Raw genomic sequence first — 19,661 nt, forward strand, 5'->3', positions numbered from 1 at the left:
TGGAAAGATAAGTCCTCTACCATTTTGCAAAATTCGCAATAATTATTAAGTTATAGGCAAAAATGTCTCAGCGCATCAGAAGCGATCTGTTTACCGCTTCTTATACTCTGAGACATTTTTGCCTATAACTTAATAATTATTGCGAATTTTGCAATATGGTAGAGGAATTTTCTTTTCAGTTTGACCCAATCTATCACCACTTTTTGTTTGATCACTTAATAATCACACACTATAAGCGGTTTACCGCTTCTCATGTACCGAGACATTTTTGCTTATTTTTTAATAATTATTGCGAATTTTGCAAAATGGTAGAGGACTTTTCTTCTCAGTTTGACCCAATCTACTACTACTTTTCGTTTGGTCACTCAGGAATCGGACACCCTGTATATGTGTGTGCGTGTGTGTGTTCGTTTATAAATGTTACATGGTTTGATTTTTTGTATGAAAAAATATATAATATAAAAAGCTGTAAGAGACAAACATTCAACGCTGTGGGTCATATCGAGATATCGAGAAGTAAGCAGCGTCGCCCGTCGCCGTCACCTTCGTTGTTAGCTTGGTAGGAAGGAGACAGAAAACTGTATTCTGTCTTCTTCTACTACCCGAAGCTAGCCGAAGCGCCGAGCTCACACGTACGCTTACGCTCACATGTTCGTTACCCCCTCCACTACGTGTTGCATGTTGCTTGCGTCCCAAATGTGGCAGCTCTGCTCAGCCGTCGAATCTCGAACGGTAGTGGGGGGATCGTAGGCGTCTTCTTAGATATCGGCCATGAAAGGGCAATTAATTCCGAGCACTGCTTTAAATAATAATAATCAACGAATACTTTCGCCGTCTACAATTCTATAGCACTTAGCATCGGAAGTGCTAATGGTGATTGTAGCAGAATCGGACTGATTTATCAGCCAACTCAATAAATCGATCAAGCATATTTTTTGTTGAATTCCATCGCGTACCTACATCCTGGATCAGTTTGAGCGCAGATTGCTTCCGTAATTCATCTACAGCGGGCACTGAATGCTTGAAATATGTTATAATTGTTTTGATCTTTTTGCATAATGAAATTTATACAATAGCGTCGTCTTTTTTAATATTGTCTGGTACTAAATTTAACGTGTGAAAAAAACGACAAATATTTTTCGGTGTATTCGTGATCGCTTTTTTCATATTGGCTGCGTTATCAGCAACCACTATTATGTTTTTTTATTTATTCGTCATTCTGTAACAATTTGTAATAGCCAATTTTCAATATTTTCAGCTGTGTATCTCTTTGTAACTTTGGTCACACCGATTGTGATTTATGCTGTTACTTACACAGATAATGAGCTGTTACGCCAAAAAAACTTTTGGCGTTTAACTAGTCTGTCCAAATGTCTGTAGTGAGAGATAAATACCAGATTTTTGAAAGACGAGTTTTCATCATGTCTGATAAGAGCTCGTACTTTTCTTCAATGAGGGTTGTTACTGTTGTCCTACTTGGGATTTTATATAATGGTGAGACAGTTCGCATGAATGTTCGGAAGTCTTCTTTATTCGCCGCAAAAAAAGGTAAATTATCCTATGCAATCATGTAGAGTAGTTTATTAGTAATATCAGAAGCCTTCGAGCCCCTATCTAGAATAGAAATGAAAATTTATAATTAATAAGAAAAATTTTAAACGTATACGTCCTTAAAAAAATGCCATACTAAATGTCATAATAAAAACTGCATACCTATAAATGATTTCTGTTTCGGAAAAGATGTCAATCCTGATTGCTTCGTTTTCACTGGAATCGATATAAAGGAAGACGCCTCCAAATATATTGACGAACATATTGATGCGGTAGATAATGCCTGAAAGTCAGGAGATGGAGATGAAATTGGTTGTTTTATGAAATCCAATTCGTTATCTGCCTCAATATGCTCTTGAGATAATATCCATATAATATAAAAAATACAGTCACAATATTATTTAATTTTATTATAGCGTGTGGAGTAGTCGCTCTATCGCCGAGTATGTTCGTAAATTCGCTGGGTGAAGAGAGAGTGATATCCCTACTGCCGCAAATGTGTTCGTGGATTCGCCGGGTGAAGGATACGCTGAATTGAAGAGAGAGTGTGATCTATATACAGTTTTATTCACAGTCTATTTACAATGGTCCTGACAAGGACCGTTTAGGTGTGATCGTTCACGGTAGGAAATCCGGGGGGTCGTCTTGGTAAATTTTATGGGCCCCCAGGAGTTGTTGTTGTTGTCGTCCACGAGGCTTCCGGTCAAGGCTACCAGATTGCATACGCTGCGTCCAGCGGCGGCATGATTTGTATCCCCACCACTTTCGCGCGCTAAGGCATAAGCTCTCATCCGTGTACGCTCGACGTTCGGTCATCTTCGGTTTACAGAGGAAGACAGATAGATTAGCTTCTGTCCCCTTCTCTCCTGAGAAGTCTATTGTATCTTACCTATCTCTCTGAATACAATAGCTATGTGATCCTCGAAATCTCGAGCTGGCGAGTTGGCGATGCAAGTTGCATCGTTGCAAGTATCGCAGCGATACTTATTATCACACATATTTTCCTATTGACTTTTTTTTTATAAAAGTTTATATGTTGTTTAAAAAAGAGAATATAACTTATACAAAAACAAATTTTACATATTTTTATCTCAATTTTTATCTAAATTTTTCCACTCTTGGCCAATATGTACGCTTTTTTATCAAAAAAAAATTTCTTTACAAAAATAATTGTAATAAAATAATATTTAAATTTATTTTAATAGAATTGTATTTTGTTATTATTATTTTGTATTAATGTATGACGTATCTTGTTGCTCAACGGAAACTGCGAGAAGGTGGTGGTCTCTTCCGTTAAAAAGGAAATGTAAAAAATTTAATAAATGAATAATAATAAAAATAAAATAAAAATAAAATAATAAAATAATGATAAATAATAAATAAAAATAAAAAATAAAATTATAATAAAATAATAAAATATAATCAATTTTTTAATTGATAAAAAGTCAAAATATTATTTCACATTATCGATCATTACTAAGCCAAGCTTCTAAAAAATTTCGCTTACGTTTCTTGGTTAATTGATCACACATTTTGATTATCTATTCTTAACTTAATTTATTTTCTCGTCGGCACAATATCACCAATCTTTTGTCGATTGCTTTGAACTATCTTTTGACTGGGTCACGAACGTATTCGCAAGACGAGCACAGTCAACAGTCAACAATCAACAATTAGTCGATAACAGTCGACATGAGTCGAGAAAAAAACAATGTCAAACACATAATATTTTGAATATATATTTGAATATACAGAGTGTCCCAGACTACCCGTACATCCCTTTTAAAATGAAAATAAATGGCTTTTATCAAAAATCGCGAACAATTTTTAACTAAATCGGGTACGCTCTATCAAATGGTGATATTTTCAACTTCTGATTCCGACCGGAAATATGCCATCCGGATCGGAAGTTGAATTTTTTTAGAGAAACATGGTACTTTTTATTACAGACTCGAATTGTACATGAAAAAATAAGAAACTTTTGTATCAAACGTTTTTTCTGAAACGTATTTTCTTTTTTTAAAATACGTTTTAAATTCTTTTAACGCATTTAATGCATTCTTTCAAGCGTTAGAAACGAGAATCCATTTATTCCAGCCAAAATTTAAAAACTTTCTTTTCCAAATCTGTCGAAATTTTATAAAAGAAGAATATTTAAAACCATTTTCTTCAAATATTATAGTCTCATTAAAAGAAAATCAAAAACCTATTAATAAAATTATTTTGGGATCAGAATGTGAAGAATATCTGAACGAATTAACGTTGAAAGATTACATAAACATAGTTAAAATTGTTCGAGAGAACTGTTTAACATTTTATGTGACTGCTGCAGAAGAAATTTGTAAAAGGTTACTTATAAATAATGAATTTTTATTAAAGTTACAAGCTTTTCAACCATCTGTAAGTTTATTCGATAATAATAGACAAACATCATTTGATGATGTTTCTCTCGTAGCTAAAACTCTCGGCGGTTTTGATAAAGATGCTTTAAAAAAAGAATGGATTGCATTAGCATCAGACCTTACAGTGGAAGAAAAACAAAATTTTTCTAAATTAAATGTTGACAATATGTGGAAAGCAATTTTACAACGTCAGCACACGAATAATGTTCCTAAATATTCCAATTTAACGAATATTATAAATACTATTCGAACGCTTCCGAATTCTAATGCCGATCCTGAGAGAATGTTTTCTCTTTTGAACAATTTAAAAACGAAAACACGTAATAGCTTTTCAACGGTTTCCGTTAATGCTATTTGTGTGTTTAAGTCTGCATTAAAAACTAGAGGAGAAACAGCTTTAAATATGCTCATTAATGAAGAGCATTTATTTCTTATGTCGGCGGATAAATTATATGCCGCTAATAAAAACAATTTAAAAGTCTATGCGGATGATGACGTAGCAGGCCCTTCCTGCGATAAATAATTTTAAAATGAATTTTTATATACATCACTTAAAAATAAGTGTGTAAAGATATATATATATATATATATATATATATATATGTATGTAAGGAAATGTGAAATAATATTTTGACTTTTTATCAATTAGAAAATTGATTATATTTTATTATTTTATTATAACTTCATTTTTTATTTTTATTTATTATTTATCATTATTTTATTATTTTATTTTTATTTTATTTTTATTATTATTCATTTATTAAATTTTTTACATTTCCTTTTTAACGGAAGAGACCACCACCTTCTCGCGGTTTCCGTTGAGCAACAAGATGTACGTCATACATTAATACAAAATAATAATAACAAAATACAATTCTATTAAAATAAATTTAAATATTATTTTATTACAATAATTTTTTTAAAGAAATTTTTTTTAATAAAGAAGCGTACATATTGGCCAAGAGTGGAAAAATTTAGATAAAAATTTAGATAAAAATATGTAAAATTTGTTTTTGTATATGTTATATTCTCTTTTTTAAACATATATACTTTTATAAAAAAAAAGTCAATAGGAAAATATGTGTGATAATAAGTATCGCTGCGATACTTGCAACGATGCAACTTGCATCGCCAACTCGCCAGCTCGAGATTTCGAGGATCACATAGCTATTGTATTCAGAGAGATAGGTAAGATACAATAGACTTCTCAGGAAAGAAGGGGACAGAAGCTAATCTATCCGTCTTCCTCTGTAAACCGAAGATGACCGAACGTCGAGCGTACACGGATGAGAGCTTATGCCTTAGTGCGCGAAAGTGGTGGGGATACAAATCGTGCCGCCGCTGGACGCAGCGTATGCAATCTGGTAGCCTTGCTTCCGGTCAGCTCGGTCTGCGTAGCTGCAGTAGTGGTGCTCACTTCCCAGTCGGAATCTGACTGGGTACCTTGCTCGATGGTCACGTTGCCTGCCTGTGTTCCCCTGTGGACGCGGCTTAAGGGATTGGTTTGCGTTCCTTGAGTTGTCCTTGTCTGCGGCGAAGGAGGCAGTGGCGACAGCGGTTTGGGGACCGTCAAAGGTCCCGTCGGCGATGTATATCGCCGGATGCGGATGTCCCAGATTTCTAGGAGTTGACGAGGAGGCCTGGTGAAGCGTGGAGGCTCCAAAGTGATTGGTCGTAGGATCCAAGGTAGAAGCTCGAAGGAAACTCGTCTCTCCGGTTCTGCGCCTCCTCTCCACGGCTGTCATATCGGCCCGGGTGATCGGGGCGTTGACGCTGGCCGTGGTATCCGACTCCGCCGGTGACGAATGTCGTAGAGGCGTAAGCCTCGTTGCCAAAAGTTATACGGAGTTGAAGACCCCGATTATTCAAAAGAATTTCTGCAATTACTTGTCTGTATTGAGCGAACGCACTCGGAGACTAGTGAGCTGAGACTCGATTTTCTGTCGCTTCGCCCGGTCTCTTATACTGTGGCTGGCGGCCCCTTCTAGATCGCGAAGAGGTTCGCGTTAGTGGCCATCTATCGGCTGGCCTCACATTCGGCGCGATGGCACCTCCTTGCGTCTGCGCTACTGCTCGCGTATCGCGAGCGCGGGCTGCCGTAAGGTAGGCGCCTGGTGTGGTTATGTTCTAGTGGCGTATGATAAAACGCCACATTATAATCACAAGGTAGTGATCTTATGAATTATACAAAATCTCTACTTGATTAATAAATGTAATAATACATCTAGTCAGTGATGCAAGTTGTAGCATTTTAGCATCGAGAGTACCTCGATAGTAGGGGCAGAAACAGATACCGTGTCGTATGCCAATAGCCGAAGTGCTGAACATACATTGACACGGTGCTTATGTGCGAGCCCTTACTACTGAGATACTTTCGATGCTAGAATTCTAAAACTTGCATTACTGTATTCAGTTCTACTACTAAAGAGAGAATTGATTTGATTCTATTATAACCAGGGACCCAGACCGAACCGGAACCAAAACCGATAACCGTTCCATACCGTTTTTTTAGTAGGACCGAAACCGTAAATCGTATTGAAATTCTATTTAACTTATAACACCGGAACCATAACCGGACTGTTAAATTATTTTCGGTTTACGGTTTTTTTCGGTTTTTTTTTCGGTTTTTACGCAAATGACGGAAATATCATGATGATTGGCACTATGCGTTTCAAGTATCCTGCGCGGTAAATAATTAACGTGGAAGCTTTGTTGCTACTGCTACAACGTCGCCACTTATCACGCGAAACGTAGTATTGCATCATGTGTACAACACGTTGTATATAAACGTACTGTATGTTACTTTTTAGTTTCAGCATCGATCGATTGATTTCTTTTCGAATTTATTCTCTTTTATATATAAGTAAGTACTCTTTTACATATTTGTCAACCGATTTCGATTATTTGATTTTATATTAACTTTATTCCTTAATATATTAACTTTCTTTCCTTATTAACATTATTAGTATTATATTATCGACGATTGTTAATTTATAAGTTTTTGTTTTTCTATTGAAATTTTTTAAGGAATTATATTTATTTTGGATTGACACAGTTATAAAAATTTTCGTGTTTTATTATGGGTAGAAAACCCATACAGCACACAAAGATTGCATACACATTGCAGCAATCTTTCACCGCAATATTGCAACGTTGCAAATTCACTGCAAAATGTTGCTGCACCATTGTTGTGGGATTGCAGCAACGTTAAAATGTCCGCTTTTAGGAATATTGCAATGTAAGATTGTAGCAATGTTACGGTGCAACGTATTTGTAATATTAAAACGCGTTTTGCTACAAATGCAGACACCGTTTTAAATTTAATAAATAAACTTTGAAAATATAAAAAAATGTTTAAGAAAGATAGGAAAAATGCCTTTAAAAAAACATCTATTAGTGTTTTTTATTAGATGTTTCTTAAATATTTATCTCAATAATATACATACAATTATATATTTTACATACATTCGACACCAGAATATTTTAATACGTGCAATAAATGAATTATTTCCTATTTACCCATTCAATTAAGAAAAATCTGTTTAATATTCTGAAACCCAATGAAGGATCCAGAACAAATTATTTGTTTAATAATCTAGATCCCTTATTAGGATTCAGAATATTAAGTAAACCAAGTCAGTTTATCAGAAATTAAACTGACACAAGACAAGAAATATAATTACTACATTAATCCTTTGTAGACTTTATATCCACCTTAGATGAATTCGAATACGAGTTAGTTAAATTGGGTGTCGCCGCGGCAAGTAAAGAAACACATGTTATACATTTTTGCTACGTTAAAACGTTGCTGCAACATTGCCAAAGTAATATTACAAAATAATGTCTCTGCATTATTTCTGCAACATTACACTGCAGTGAGCAATGTTGTAACATTGCAGCAATGTTGATGCAAGCTTCTGTGCTGTATGGGAACATACTAATAAAGCACATAAACATTTTACATATAACGATGTAGAAGATAGTTCACAGTGTATCATCTGTAAATCTTTATTGAAGGTAAATAATTGATATTACTTTTATTTCTTTATTCTTGTTCATATTAAAATTTTTAATATTTTAAAATTGTTCTCTAATCTTTCACATTTATAACTATAAAATTCTAAATAGACATATTCTTTAAGGGTAATCATGGAACAAACTTAAAAAAGCATTTAATGCGTTACCATGATTTTAAAGAAGAATATTTCACTGATATTTCTTTAAGTAAAAATAAGGAAACTACGGGTAAACATCGGAAAGAAATACAACCGCAAATAGATGAAGTGAATTCTATAAAAGTAAAAATGACAAAAAAAGATCTCGAAAACAGTTGTATTGAATTAGTAACAGTTAATGGAAGACCATTTAGTATTTTAAATGATTCTGGTTTCCAAAATATTATAAATCCAATCAAATCGGCAATAGAAGATAAATATAAACAGAAAATTTCTATTTCAGAATCGATACAAAAAAAAGTTTATGAAGAAGCTGATAAAATAAAAAAGGAAATATCTGAGGATATAAAAAACATTATGATTTCAATGAAAGTGGACGCTGTCACTCGATTAGACAGATCGTTTTTAAGTATCAATATACAATATATTAAAGATACAAAAATTGTATTAAGAATTGTATTAGCATTAAAAGAATTAAGAGAAAAACATATAGGTAATACTTTTTTATATTTAATATTTATATATTCTAATATTTTTTATAATTAATATAATTAATATTTTGTAGGTGAATATATAAGAATGATTATTAGAAATGTTTGTTCTTCTTTTAATATATCATTGGATCAAATATATACCATACCCGACAAAAACAGTACGTGAAATCCACGTTATTACCACGTAGATTAATATCGTTGTATCCACGTGGATATTCGAGTGGATAATCCGCTCAAAAACGGTACTAGAATCTACGTGGAATCTATGTGAAAATTTCATGAACTTTCGAGACATATTACTTTTTTCATTTTTGATAAGTGAATATCTTTGACATTTATAAAAGTATATAAATACACTCGGCCATAAGAATAATTTTATTTTTATTTATATTTTATTTTTAATATACGCAATAAATAGGCTATCTCCCATTTATCCGTTTAATTTCAAATAATCTGTTCCATATTCTGAATCCCAACAAGCGATCCAGATTATTAAACAAATTATTTTAAATTAAATCAGTTTATTAAATTAAACTGACTAAAGGACCGTCTAGAATGAAAATAATCGGTGGAATGGACGGTGGAGTAAGGCGTAAGACTAGGAGTAATGCGAAATGGAAAAGAACCATTCGCTTACGCCTTACTCCACCGTCCACTCCACCAATATTACTTCCATCGTAGACGGTCCTTAAAAGAAAAAATTAACTTTGGACCGTGTTAGTATCAGTTCTTTATATACACTTTATGACGAAAAGTTGAATACGAGTTAGCTAATTTGATGCAGCGCCGCATAGCGGCAAAGCGAGGAAGCATATTCTATATACATATGTACTATTACATATTTAGAAACATACAGATATAATTTTTTTTTAGCAAACTTTTTTATCTTTCTGAAAGATTTCAGAAATATTGCAAATACAATATTATATAAAATATAAATATTATAATATTATAATATAAATATTATAAATATAAAAAACATGATGCAGGTATATTTCTGAAATATTTCAGATACAAAATTACAATTGAAAAATTTTAATAAAATATCTTTTAACATTACAATATTACCGAGTCGTTGAATGATTAATCATAATTTCAATAGAAATATCCACATGAAATCTACATTGATATTTCGAGAATAAAGTACCTCGATGTAATAATGAAAAAAGAAAGTTGTATCCACGTAGATAATTCGTGGATAAATCTGCATCCACGTAAGCCACGTAAAATACGTGGATTCGACGAGGATGTGACGTAACTGTTTTTGTCGGGTAACCACTGATAATGGTACTAATATGTTGAAAGCAGTAAAGCTATTATCTTCAGAATATGAAAACTCTGATATTGAAATAGAAGAAGATCAAAACAAGGATAATGAAAATAATTATACTGAAAATACATATTTAGAATTAGAAAAAAATGAAAAAGAAAATAATGAACATGAAACAGATGACTTTTCAAATATTCTTCAAAAAATCGAAATTAAAGATTTAAATTATAATTTTCAAAATAATGTTGTTATAATAGGTAAAAAACTTTTAATGAAAAATTATTCCAAATCTTAATTGCTGAAAAAATGTTTATCTAATAGTAAATACTTACATTACTAAATAATTAAAAAGTTTTGTAAAAAATATATTACAAGCACTTAACAATTAGTAAAATTTATTATTTCATGAAATATTTGATTATATTTATGAAAGATAATATAGAATATATATATATATATATATATTCTATATTATCTTTCATAAATATATAAAGATATATATATATATATATATATATATCTTCTTTATAGTATATATAGAATAAAATATAGAATGGGAATATGATATTAAAAAAAAATGTTTTATTAAGTTCTACTGAAACTCTAGTATCTTTAACAGTAAAAGAAATGTTTTTAGTTTTTAGCAGTGAAAAAAAATTGAATCAAGTGTATTGACTCTATTGAGTCAAGAGGAGAGTACTTCTAGAGTTTCAGATCATAGTAGAATTTAATAAAACATATTTCTTTAAACAATTCCGATTTTTGGGTCTCCCCTCGTATTTTCGTACAGAATACAAATTTTATAAAATTCCGTTACATGGTATATTTTCTATATTTTATGATTTTCCGGTTCTTCATCAAATAACTAGTTAATTATATTCTTATAACGAATATGATCGTTATAAGAATGACTATTTTGTCCAAATCAGAAATTAATAAGAATTTTGTTTAAATGTTATAATTTTTTCACAATTAACATTTGATATTGAATATTATAGGAATTAGATGCTCGGCCCATACTTTACAATTGGCAATTGGTGACGCTTTAAAAAGGACAAAAGCTATATTATATCTAATATCAAAAGCCAGAAATTTAGCAAAAAAACTTAGAACACAAACATTTATTTACTTAATAAAAAAACAAGATTTAAAAAACCTGTTATTGATTGTCCAACTCGATGGTGTTCTACATTGGATATGCTTGAACATTTATTATTATTAAAGAATTATTGTGAAGAGCTGGCTGTAACAAAATTTCAAAATTTTGTGACATTAAAAGATAATGAATGGGAAAAAATCGAAGAAATATGTGCAGCATTGCAACCATCAAAGATTTGTCCAAAAAGCTTCAAGCAGAACAATTAACCCTGAGTGATTTTTTTGGTATTTGGTATGAAACAAAAATGATGACGAAAGCAATACGTACTCTTTTCGCTACACTTATTTTGGAACAAATGATATCTAGAGAACAAAAATTATTAAATAATGATGTATTATTATCTGCTGTCTTTCTAGACCCTCGATATAAAGTCTTGTTAGACAAAACACAAATAGAAAAAGCTAAAAATCATTTAAAACATGTTTGGACTAAAATTATATCATTAAATAATAGTGAATATTTAAATGAAAATTGTGAAAATGAAAATTCTTCTTCAAATTCAAGCATGACAAGCTCTACATGTGATGAATTTAAAAACCTCTTAAAATTAAAAGAACGACAGTATTTAGCAAATTCACATTTGTCATCATCCAAAGAATCAGATTTGCATCTTTTACGACATGTTGTAACAGAAATTGAAACGTATGATGTTGAGCAAAAGAGACTTAATAGAAAAATTAATATTTTACAATTTTGGGAAGAAAAATGTAAAAGCCAACTTGAATTATATAAACTAGCGATGATTATTTTGTCTGTTCCTACAACGCAAGTTAGCGTGGAGCGACTGTTCTCTGGATTAAAATTTATTTTATCTCTTTTAAGAATAAATATTAATGAACGTATTCTGGAAGATCAATTGCTTGTTAGAAGTAATAGGATATTCTTTCGTAAAGAAAAAAGGTTTGTTATTAATTTCTATTTAATTTGTTCTATATATTTTTTAAAAAAGACACGTAAATTGAATCTCGAAATTAATTATTGTCTTTTTTTGTAACATTAGAACGAACCATTCTAGCGATGGCGACAGAAACGGAGAAAATAATTCCGACTACAAGAACGAACCGCTTATGAAACGCTCGAGAATTGCAAAGGATAAGACAACTTAATGTCGAATTAAAAACTTATAATCGAATTGTTGCACTAATCAATTGTTTGATACCTCCTCGAAGTGCAATGACAGTTATATACAGGGTGTCCCGCAACGTGATGTCCACACTGAAACTGTGTATTCTTTGTGTCATTCTAAGTCAAAAAGTCTTAATACACATATGCCCTAAAGTCGATTGTTTCAAAGTTATAGCGAAAAAACAAAATTGCATAAAATAAGAACAATATTATTTATTAAAGATAATATTATTTATTGATAATTAAACAATAATTAAACGATAATTAAGAGGATGCCGGAGTCGCGGCCGAACTCCGACGGGTAGGCGCCCTCATTTTAACATAACTAAAAGCGTCGGTACATTACCAACACTTATAGTTATGTTACCGACAGTATTATCTAGAGTAGAAAGACATACATATTTTAAAAAGAGCAATGTGAAATACAAGCTTTTTTTGTATTGTGTTTAATTGTATTTGTAGCGCTTTATGTTCATGTCATGCTTCGTGTTCGTAATTCGCTCGTGGAAGGATTTGCAGAGGTTGCCGAGATTCTCGTGAATAATCGAAGCGATGTAACAATAGTTGGTTTATTCTGTACACTATATACAATTATTTTTAGATTGTTTTTGGTGGCCCTTACAAGGGCCGTTTTTGTATGCGGAGTTATAGCCGCTCTCTATAAGTTATGTGTTAGTGGTTCCAATATCGGTTTTATCGAAACCGCAATACCGGTAATACCGACAAATCTAAAACCGAAAAAGTACCGGTGTTGAATACCGATATTACCGAAAATCGGTATTTTTTGTCGCGCCGTCGCACGTCGCGCTTCGCGTGGCGCGCCTGCAGTTAACAATTGAAAAGCGCTATTTGCTATTTGTAAATAACGTTTGCTCATTGCTCTTGTTTATAATCTTGTTATATGTTTATAACAAGAGGCTCCCATTTGTGTCTTGTGCTTGTGTTTTGTATAACCAGGGAATCAGGCAATTATATAAATGCAGTTTGTACTTTGCAGTATTACCAGATAATTCTAAATTCTAATGATCACAATTAACATCAAAATAATTAGTACCACTAACCATAACATAACCACAAACCACATATATTTAATATATATCATATACTTAATAAATATTAAGTTTTTTAAAACGAAGTTAGAAGGTATGTATGTACTATGTACTTACTTAATTATTAGACTATTTATGATAAATAAAATATATATTAATTTTATTATTCCAAATTCCAGTCCCCAATCCCCATGATGCAAGAACAAGAATTTGAAAAATTTAACAGAAATGCCAATAACAAAGATTCCGTTTGGTTTTACTTTTTACGTGGGAAAAAGAACAAAAATGAATGCAAGTGTACGACTTGTGGCAAAATAATCCATTGTGCGGGAGGAAGCACTAATGGTATGCACACGCATCTGAAGGCAATTCATAATATAAGTTTGCTAAAAAGAAGTACATCATCAAATGAGAGTTCGGCTTCAATATCGTCATCGTCATGTAGTTCCAGCAGTTCTTATACATTATCCAAAAAATTAAACAAAAGTGGATTGATAACTCAATATTTTCCAACAGACAATAATTTACCTGCAGTATTGGCACGTTTAACTAGTCGAGATGGTTTGTCCTTTCGAATAATATGTACATCTTTAGATATAAGACTAGGATTAACAGCTAGAGGATTTTCCGATATTCCTAAATCGGTAAGCGGTATTTCGAATATTGTTAAAAATTATGGTAATAAAGTTAAAGAACAACTTAAAATAGAAATTAAGAAATTAAAACTAGATGGTCAAAAATTTAGTTTGACTTTCGATGAATGGACTTCAATTAAAAATAGAAGATATTTAAACTTGAATGTGCACGCAACAGATAAAATGTTTTGGAATCTTGGTTTATGTCGTGTAAATGGGACAATGCCAGCTGAAAAGTGTGTGGATATTATTGATGCTAAATTGAAAATTTATAATATATGTTTGGATTATGATATCGTTGCCATTACAACAGACGGCGCATCCGTAATGAAGAAAGTAGGAAAAATAATTAATGCTGATCAACAACTTTGTTTGGCACATGGTATTCAACTAGCTATATTAGAAGTATTATATAATAAACATAAACAAGTAAAACAGATATATGTTGACGATGACGATGACGATATAGAGGAAGAGAGTGAAAGTGAACGCGAAATGTCAGACTTAAAAGATATTGATGAAAATGATGAAGTTGATTCTGAAAACGAAAACGATGCATATTTAGGTTTGCATATTCATAATAAAGAAATAAATGATGAGATACATTTAAATGAGATTATAAAGTCGTTAATTGAGAAAATTAGGAAAGTAGTAAGAATATTCCGTCGATCTCCGACTAGAAATGACGATTTTCTACAAAAGCATGTCAAAGCTGAACTAGGCAAAGAATTAAAGCTAATTTTAGATTGTAAAACTAGGTGGAATAGTCTTCTGCTCATGCTAGAACGGTTTTATCAATTAAAAAGTTGCGTACAGAAAGCTTTAATTGATGTTAAAATTGAAATCTCTTTTACAAAAGAAGAATTAGATATAGTTTCTTCTATTATAGCGGCTTTGGCTCCTGTCAAACTTGCTGTCGAAGCATTGTGTTCTCGAGAAATTGATTTATATCAAGCAGATATCACATTAGAGTTTATGCTTGATGAGTTATCCAAACAAGAAAATTTTCTTAGCAAAAAACTTAAAACAGCTTTATTAAATCGGATATCAGAACGACGTTACAAGCATTCAGATTTATTTAACTTTCTGCAAGAACGTAACATACAAGAAAGGGAACACGAAAATTACGGCATCTTTAATCAGACATCTAAATCAAGTTTTATAACTCAAATTGTTAGCCTAATTGAAAGATTAAATTTTAATGATGCTACAGAAGTTACTGAAAGTAAAAATATAGATAGTGAGGAAGCAGATGACGTCGACATTGAAATACCTGATGACAGTACAAATTCACAATTGACATTGACTCTAAAAGAAAAACTTAAACAAAGGGTACTAGAAAGAACAAAACAAGTTATAAAAGTTAAGAATAAATCAATAAACGAAATTAGGAAAATAATCAGAGCTGAAATGAATTATTATATCGAAGAAGGAATAAAGGTCAAATATTTAAACCGTGTTTACAACTACTTAAAAACTGTAAGACCAACTAGTGTGGAGGCAGAACGAGCTTTCTCTGCCTCTGCATTGTTATTAACAAAAATTCGTTCAAGCCTTTCCGATGAAAGCATTGATAATTTAACGTTTTTAAGATCTTATTTTATTAACAAAAATGAGTAATAGTTTTCTGCTATCCTCCTACCTCCTATATTATAAATACTGTTATCTGTTACTGTTAATGTAATATGTAATTTACGTTACGTGAAGAATTTTTTTTGTATAAATATAAGCAAAGTCTCCTATATTATAAATACTGTTACTGTTCATAACGTAATTCACGTTACGTAAAGAATTTTTTTATATAAATATAAGCACAATATTACTTATTAATGTTATCAAGACAATCCTTATCCTTATTAATAAATTAAAATTATAAAACAACATATCTATCTTTTAATTAAAAATTCTTTTGAGTTTTATCTACCTAACTACCTAATACATTTAAATTTATTAAATTGTTCAAACTTCAAACGCTAGTAGATAAATAAAGGGTTGCAATTGAACGACCAATTCTAGCTTTTAGCACAAGTTTTATTATTTATTCAAAAAACGACGCGTTTCGACTTCGACCATCTGGTTGTGATCCATTCCTTGACGAAATTTCATACCGATATGACTGTTTCTCTTTTAATACCAAATTTTGTACGTAACATGATTGATATTATACGCTTACAATTGTGATTGGGAGAATAGTTAAATCACCAAAGACTGTATAAGGACCACAACCACAACCAAATGGTCGGAAGTCGAAACGTCGTTTTTTGAATAAATAATAAAACTTGTATTAGAATTGGTCGTTCAATTGCAACCCCTAATATATTTAATTATTTAGAAAAAAAATCTCAATACCGAAAAATATCGGTATTACCGGTCTTGCAGAGATTTCAGTACCGAAATACCGGTATTAAAATTTCGTCCGGTATTGGAACCACTATTATGTGTGGCCAGGCCTTAGTGACTTTTAAGGACCCTAGACAGTTGTTGTTCTCGTCTACTTGGTCCGTTTGCGTGGCCGTGCTGTGACTGGGCGATTCCCAATCGGAGTCCGATTGAGTGCTCTGATCGATAGTGTGAACTGCGCCGACTTGAGTCCCCCTGTGGACACGGCTTAATGGGACCGTCTGTGAGGCCTGGTCTGTTCGTGAACACGGCGATGGAGATGGCGGCAGTGGTGAGACTGCTACTGGAACGCTCCAAGGTCCAGTTGGCGAAGTGTATCTCCGTATGCGTACGTCCCAGACTTCGAGCAGGTACCGTGGTGGACGAGTAAATCTCGGTGGTTCCAGGTCTATCTTCTCCAGTTTCCAGGGCAGAAGCTGGAACGAGACCTTTTTCTCTCCTACTGACTGGTTGGTTCAGGTTGCCCTGGGCGCCTCTTTCCACGGTGATCTGACCGGCCCTGGTGATCGGGGCGTCGAGAGTGGCCGTGGAATGTGACTCCTCCGCCGTGTAATGATGCGAGAGCGCGAAGCTCTTCCACAATTAATTCCCGAGGAGGTATTATCTCCTCGTGCAAAAAGAACAAGTCTTGGCTATCGATATAGAGAGCTATGATGCTGTGCTATTCTCAAGCCGCGACTCGGTGTTCTGTCGTCTCGCGCGGTCTTATATAGCGAGGCTGCCGAATTTCACTTATGCGAAATGGTTTGCCCCTGCGGCCATCTGTCGGCTTGCCGCGTACCGAATCGCCTTAGGGCTCGCACCGCCGTACGCGTAGCGCGTGAATCTCGGCAACCTCTGCAAATCCTTCCACGAGCGAATTACGAACACGAAGCATGACATGAACATAAAGCGTGCGGTTCAGTAGGCGCTGAATGTGTGGTGGATCGTAGCCGCCACAGGACCCCCCTGGTTGTGGTAAGGCCCATCCTACGTTGGCGCGAACCGGACTGGTTGGCGTACTGCTCGTCCTGACTTTGTTGTCTTGGTGGTGGCTTCGGTGCTTGGTTTAGCCTGCTTGGTGGCTTCCGCTTTGTCTGGGGCTTCTTCGTCCATTATGTACGCCGGTTTTAGTCTGTCTATTGCGATGTTGACTGTCTTTTCTCTCACTCGCAGTTTGTATGTTTTGTTACCCCTGTTTAGTACTTCATAGGGTCCATCGTAAGGTAGGTGGAGAGCTCCTGCTGGTGCGTCATGCCGTACGAATACGTGTGAAGCTGTCTCCATGTCCTTGAAGATGAATGTAGCCTTTTGTCCGTGGTGTTTGATTTTTGGTCGGAGATGTGCCATTGTCTTTCGAAGTCTGGTTACCAGGGTGTCTTCGTTTTCGTAATCCCTGTTAAGTTCGCTGAGGAACTGTCCGGGTAGTCGGATCGGCTCTCCGTACACCATCTCGGCTGGAGTGGAGTTTAGGTCCTCTTTCCAGGCTGCTCTAATGCCGAGGAGGATGACAGGTAGTATCTGTGTCCATGCCTCTGTCTCGTGGCATTTGATAGATGCCTTCATTTGTCTATGGAATCTTTCTACCATCCCGTTTGCCTCGGGGTGGTACGCTGTTGTTCTAATGTGTTTTGTGCCAGTTAGTTTTGTTAGGTTCTGGAATAGCTCGGCTTCGAATTGCCGGCCTTGATCCGTAGTTATTCGAGCTGGTGTGCCGAATCGTGCTACCCAGTCCGTAAAGATGTGTTTGGCAATTGTCTCTGCTGTGATGTTGGGTATTGGTATTGCTTCTGTCCACCGAGTAAATCTATCTACTATGGTGAGTATCTATACCCCTCTGATATCGGTAATGGTCCGACTATATCTGTGTGTATGTGTTGAAATCTTTGCGTTGGCTGTTCAAACGTTCCGGGCTGGGTATGGTTATGCCTTGTTATTTTTGCTTTTTGGCATTGTATACACGTTCTTGCCCATTTAGTGCAATCTTGTTGTATTCCTGGCCAGATGTATCGCTCTTTGACGAGTTTCGTTGACGCTTTAATGCCTGGGTGAGCTAACCCGTGTAGGTATAAGAAAACCTGCTTTCTTAGACTCTTGGGTACGTAAGGTCGAACTACTGGCGTGCTTGTGTCGCACCAAGCTGTTTTCGTGGATCCTAGTATAGGGATGTGTGTTAGTTTTATTTTGTTTTCGCTTTTCAGCAACTCTTGCAATTCTGTATCGTTTTGCTGTTCGTGAGCCAGTGTATCGAGTTCTACAGCCGTCTGTATTGCTTCGACTCGTGATAGTGCGTCAGCTACCGTGTTGTCTTTTCCCTCGATGTGCTGGATGTCTGTTGAAAACCTGCCCTATGTATTCCAGATGTCGTGCTTGTCTTGGTGAACTTTGGAGTGGGTCTTTTTTGAAGGCGTGTATTAACGGTTTGTGATCTGTATATATAGTGAACAGCCTTCCTTCCAACATGTGTCTATAATGTTTGATAGTGACGTATATGGCTAGAAGTTCTCTATCGTATGGGCTGTATTTTGTTTGTGCTATATTGAGCTTCTTGCTTAGAAATGCTAGTGGCTGCCACCCATCTGTGGTTTTCTGTTGGATTACAGCTCCGATTGCCGTAGCTGAAGCGTCAGTTGTTACTGCCAGTTTAGCTGTTGGATCTGGATGAGCTAAGAGTGTGACCCGTGACAAGCTGTCCTTGCATTGCTTGAATGCCTTGTCTCTTTCCAGATTCCAGTCTATGGGTGCTTTTCCCTTTGTTTTTGGTCCTTTTAGCACGTCGTTTAACATGGCTTGGTCTTCTGCTGCTCCTGGGATGAATCTCCTGTAGAAGTTGATCATGCCCAGGAATTGACGTAGTTGCTTCACCGTACTTGGTTGCGGAAAGTTTTTTATGGCCTCGATCTTTTCTGGTAATGGCTGTGTCCCTTCTTCTGAGACTAAATAGCCGAGGAACTGTACTTTGTTGACTCCGAAGACACACTTGGCTGAATTTATTCTAACCCCGTATTCGCTGAGCCGGATGAACAGCTGCTTAAGGTGTGCTTCGTGTTGTTCCTTAGTAGATGATGCTACGAGTATATCATCGATATACGCGTAACAAAAGTCCAATCCGCGTAGCACTTCGTTAATGAAGCGTTGGAACGTCTGCGCTGCATTGCGTAGGCCAAATGGCATGTATTTGAATTCAAAGAGGCCAAATGATGTGGTTATCGCCGTCTTTGGAATGTCTTCCTCTCGTACCGGGATCTGGTTGTATGCCCTGACCAAATCGATCGTTGAAAAGATCTTTCTTTGGTAGAGCGTTTGTGCGAAATCCTCTATGTGCGGTATCGGATATTGGTCTGGTACGGTTCTTGCGTTTAGCCTCCTGTAGTCTCCGCATGGACGCCATGTTTTGTCCTTTTTGGGTACCATGTGGAGAG

General features: G+C 34.5%; 1 pseudogene; it reads left to right on the forward strand.

Moving 5' to 3' along the window:
* Positions 1 to 6,617: 6,617 nt before the first annotated feature.
* LOC145966640 (uncharacterized) lies at positions 6,618 to 12,157 on the forward strand (annotated as a pseudogene).
* Positions 12,158 to 19,661: the final 7,504 nt, after the last annotated feature.

The sequence above is a fragment of the Camponotus vicinus genome, unplaced genomic scaffold (genome assembly GCF_025532165.1).
Source record: "Camponotus vicinus isolate PSW18456_S1 unplaced genomic scaffold, iyCamVici1.0 SCAF_1, whole genome shotgun sequence".
Taxonomy (NCBI): Eukaryota; Metazoa; Arthropoda; class Insecta; order Hymenoptera; family Formicidae; genus Camponotus; species Camponotus vicinus.